Source organism: Gymnoscopelus braueri, assembly GCF_963280865.1.
Source record: "Gymnoscopelus braueri genome assembly, chromosome: 13".
In the NCBI taxonomy this organism is placed as follows: domain Eukaryota; kingdom Metazoa; phylum Chordata; class Actinopteri; order Myctophiformes; family Myctophidae; genus Gymnoscopelus; species Gymnoscopelus braueri.
This window is the reverse complement of record NC_137615.1, coordinates 37,911,631-37,916,809: the sequence shown is the minus strand read 5'-3', so window position 1 is coordinate 37,916,809 and position 5,179 is coordinate 37,911,631.

Genomic DNA, 5,179 nt, shown 5'->3' with positions numbered 1-5,179 from the left:
CAACATACATGCATGCATTGCACACTGATCAACGTGTTTGTGCACTGAACACATGTGCTGCTATAATAATAAATACAATAGCGAAACCAAATAATATTATTTTTAAGAACGTTTGGGTGATTAAAAAGTTGTTTACAATGTCTTTCAGTGATGTTCAGGACTAGGCCAAATCATGGCCAATATGGGGATGATCTTGACGTCATCACTAGGACATCGTATGGACGGCTTTTTAGTAACCTAAAACAGCCTGATATACGGCCAGTTTGCAGTTTGGGTGATTATAAAGTTGTTTAGATGACGTCTTGGAAATGACGTCAAAATCAAGACGTCATGATTACGCCATGATGACTCAATGATGAGTTATGATGGCGTCCTCCGGTGACGTTCAGTACTAGGCCAGATCACAGCTGATATGGGGATGATATTGACGTCATCACCAGGACATCGTGTGGACTCTTTGACACTATTCTGCATGCAATCAGATCAATACCAGTCTTGTATAAATGTACATGACGACTTGACACAAAGCCAGATAATGTTGTGGTGACGTCTTTCAGTGACTTTCAGAACTAGGTCAGTCACAGCTGATATGGGGTCGCTTAGATGACGTAATTTACAGGACGTCATTTAAGCGACTTTTTAATCACCCAAATTGGACGTCTGTTTTAGGTCACTAAAAAGATGTCTATACGATGTCCTGGTGATGACGTTGAAATCATATTGGCCATGATCTGGTCTTGTCCTGAACGTCACCGAACAGCGTCATCATGACGTCTTTCAGTGGCGTTCAGGACAAGGCCAGATCACAGCCGATATGGGATGATTTTGACGTAATTTCCAGGATGTCGTCTAAGGGACAGGTCGATTTTTAAAGAAGGGTACCCCTGGAGAAAATGTATGTGCCCTGATCTAAAATGCCATGACCCTCCCTTTGAAATCATTTACCCTCCCCAAGTGATAAAAAAAAAAAAGATTAACCCTCCCTGCCTATAGGAGTGTCACAATATATTGTCCCACGATATAGCCTATCGTGGTAATAAAATGTGATGATAGGTATTGTCAAGATGTCATACTGTATATATGTAATATTTACGGGGCCAGGCTGCCAGCATGGCTCCGTTTTGATTTTGGCATTATTCTGTTTCTTCTTCTTCTTCTGCCGTTTTTGCCAGTTCTGGCTGAACCGTGCATACGCTTTTTACGAAACTCGGCCATATGATAGATGGTCATGAAAAACTATCAAGAAATAAATCTCACAATCTTTCGTCAAAAGGTGGCGCTATAGCACTCAATTGAAAATGCCAACTTTGAACAGGTACAACTCATGCCCTGTTTGACCTACAGCCATGAAACTTCGATACACACATGCGTCTACTCATGATGAACAACTTTCACACTCTGACTTTTGACCTCTGACCTTTAGATCTCCCACCATTTTGAATTTTGAATCAGAAAAACAGTTTTTAAAAAAAGGGCACGGTGGCGCCTGCAGTAACTTCTTTGTCTCTTCTGGGCAGCCAATCACGGTCCTGCACTCACTGCTTGTGGTCCTTAACTCTCTGCTGGATTTACTGTTTCACTGACCAGTTAAATATTTCCCCCAACTCCCGGACCCGCCCCCGTCAGCAGCGGCAAATCTCGGTCCTGGATTTATTGTTTCACTGACCAGTTGAATCTTTCCCCCAACTCCCAGACTCCATTCCTAGACGAGGAAGAAGGAGGAGCATGATGAAACAGCACAGAAAGGATTAAATAAAAATAAAGATTGATTTGATTGATTTTTACACTTTGTCAGCTTGTTCTTTTGTCATTCCATGGTACATCATGATCTAGTAATTGTATTCGTTTTTTTTACATAACCTGCAGTCCATTTGGAAATTAGTTGGCTGTTCATTGCAAGAGGAAGTTACAATCTTTTCTATTTTGATTAGCTTACTGCCTTCAAAGTACCCAGGCTGTGCTCCAGTATTTTATTTATTGTGGGTAATCTATTTGAGAACAGCGAAACCGATCATGTATGACTCGAGTTTATAGCCCTGAAACATGACTGTCATATCGTGACCGTCATGGATGAGCTTCAACTTGGTATTTAAACTTTCTCCCTTTTTGGTCCGTACATCTACATGAACGTTCATATTCCAAATATAAAGTGCTTACCCCATGGCTACGGATTTTACAATTATGTACGTTTCCTCAGAAGTACCCGAATATTCTGAATTGTTAAATAAAAAGCATTTTAATCCGATTGGTGGCCATTTCCCCCGTATTTTCTTCATATGCTTTCAACTACGTGACCCTATTGGCTGGGAGGTGTATTGCACTCTGGTACATTATAACTCTATGAGAAAATGGCCACCGATCGGATATTTTAATCCGATCGGTGGCTTTTTATTGAACAATACGGAAAATACGGGTACCTATTGAGGGCCCGTACATAATTGTAACATGTGTGGCCATGAGCTAAGCACTTTATTTTTTAAATCTGAACGTGTATATAGATGTATGGAGCAAAAAGGGAGAAAGTGCAAACAAGTTCATCCATGACCGTAACAGACGACCGTCATATGATCCATGGCTGGCGTTTGTTTTCCAAGTCTTTCCAAATTTCAGTACTTTTACTTCTACTCCACTAAATCTGATCTCAGAGGCAAATATTATACTTGTACTCCACTAAAATTATTTGAAAACTTAAGTTAAGTTGTAGATTTGGATTATTATTACAGAACATACATTAACCACTTCAGCCCTATATACATTCAATGATGTAGGCTATCACTACATAACTAAAAGAGTTTATGAGTTAGGGTATCAACAATATATTAGGGTAACATGCTATGGTTTAAAAACATATGTTCTAAACCAGCATATGTTAACCTAGAACAGGGGTCTTCATAAGGGGGTCCTCATAGTTACTACAGTACAGGGGGTCCGCCAAATCTATTTGAGATTTTCTCTCTTTTTTTCTTCTTTTTTTTTTTCACTATAACCAGCATCCGGGGGGTACATTCACTGAAAATAGCCGATCTACAAGCTGACAACGCGTCATGCTGCGATCTGCTGTTTGTGGTAGGCTAAGTAAGACGTACCGCATGGCTCATTTGCATATCCTCGTGAATTTTAAGTAGCCATGCGGTCTTCATTTACTTGTAATAGAGTATTTCTGTATTGCGGTATTGATACTTTTACTTAAGTAAAAAGTTTGAGTACTTTTTCCACCACGATTACTAGCAATAACTTGGATAACAATGACACGATTGCAAAATGTCGGCTATTTATTACAGTTACATTATTGTTAGGTTAGGGGGAAACAAGAGTTCGTCATAGTGTCAACATTATATTAAGCAAAATATAATGTAGGCTAGAGTCACTTAGACAGGCAAGACAGAGTTAACAAAATAAATTGCCGTCTGATATGATGTAAAAACGGGGGTCCGGGACCCCTAGGCCCTAGGGGGTCCTCGTAGTTACTACAGGGGGTCCGCCAAATCCATGTGATATAGAACAGTTTATCTCTCTTTTTTTCTTCTTCTTTTTACGCTATACCAGCATCCCTATTTTGCGGGGTAACCTACATTCACTGAAAATAGCCGATCTACAAGCTGACAATGCATCATGCTGCGACAGCTTGTAGATATACTATTTTTGGTTAAGAAGTTTGGTGGCAAAAAAACAAGTACAGAGCCAAATGTCGAATGATTAATGCTTTAATCTCAACGTCAATTTTAATGTTTTCCGAATGAGAAAAACAAATGTATTGGCTACTAAGCACAACATGCTGCTACCCTGACATTATGCAGAGTATAGGCTATAAGCATGAATATTCTTTTATTGCTCAATGATGAGTTTGCCTATTTGTTACATAACTAACAGTTTGGGTAGGGTTAGGGAAAGCGTTCACAATCACACTCTACATTTTTATTACACAACCTGCTGACCAGCTGTCAGCATTGGGCAAAAACATGTTTATAGGTGGGAATATGCATGACCATTCCTCTCTATTACAAAAATTGGACCCAGAAATGTTGTTTTTGTATTTACTTTTATTATATTGAAACAATGTAATCTATAGGCCTATTGTATGAAAATAAACTTTGCCGTAGCGTCGGATATTACCCAATGTTTGCTTTCTAAGCTTGATCTAGCCTTTGATTGCCTTTCAATAAAACCATATTTGATAGACATAGGTATCACCTATGTTACTGATTATAGGGAATGTTATGTTATTGTAATCCTTTGTTTATTTCCTGAGCAATGGAATTCGGTTGCGGTGAAAACTCTTTCTGAGACGCTTGGACACTATACCGATGTTGGCTCCATAAGCTGTAGCCTTTGATTTCCTTTGAAAAAAACCATATTTGATCAAGGAATTGACACTCTCACTTCTGGTGATCATAGGAAAATTAGAATCACAGATTTTCGTTGAGAATTAGCAGAGAGAGAGAGAGAGAGAGAGAGAGAGAGAGAGAGAGAGAGAGAGAGAGAGAGAGAGAGAGAGCCTGATCTATGTTGCCATTCTGCGCTGTTGTGCACCCGGCCCGACAGCTACTGTATCCTTTGCAACCAGAACCAACTGTACACCAACAAGGACAAAACGATAATAATAATTATTAGTATTATAATATTAGCATCAATTCGTTCACCATAATGTAACCAGATGGAGTCACCAAGTACTCCTTTATACACAGTGTGACTACGCCACTCCCAATTACAGGGTGGGAGACCCGAGGTACAGGTTATTATATCCAGTCAACTTCCCCAAAAGGTAAGTGTTCAGTTTAAGTGAACAAATAATTGGTCGGTTTGGAATGCAAACATTTATTTATTCACATAAGAGGACGTACAATGTATTGGTCATATATTTAATGATTAAAACCTCTTTCCACAATGTCAACCAGTAAAGTGCATAGGGCTACTAGAGAGACAAAAGCTTGGCCAAATAGTTGCACTAAAAGGTAGGCCTACCCATTGAAATCTGCACACACACAAGTTAAACACTGCAAATCAGCAAGATATAAACACTCAGAGCCATGTGTAATTTGGCATTAAAGATCACTGCAAATGTACACTCAAAAAGGCCAAAAGCCATGAACACCACAAAGGAGACAGCAATCAATTAAGTGCCAATCTGCAGTATAACTATTAGCCAAGTATCTGTCTCCGGCCGTAGCCGAATTAAACC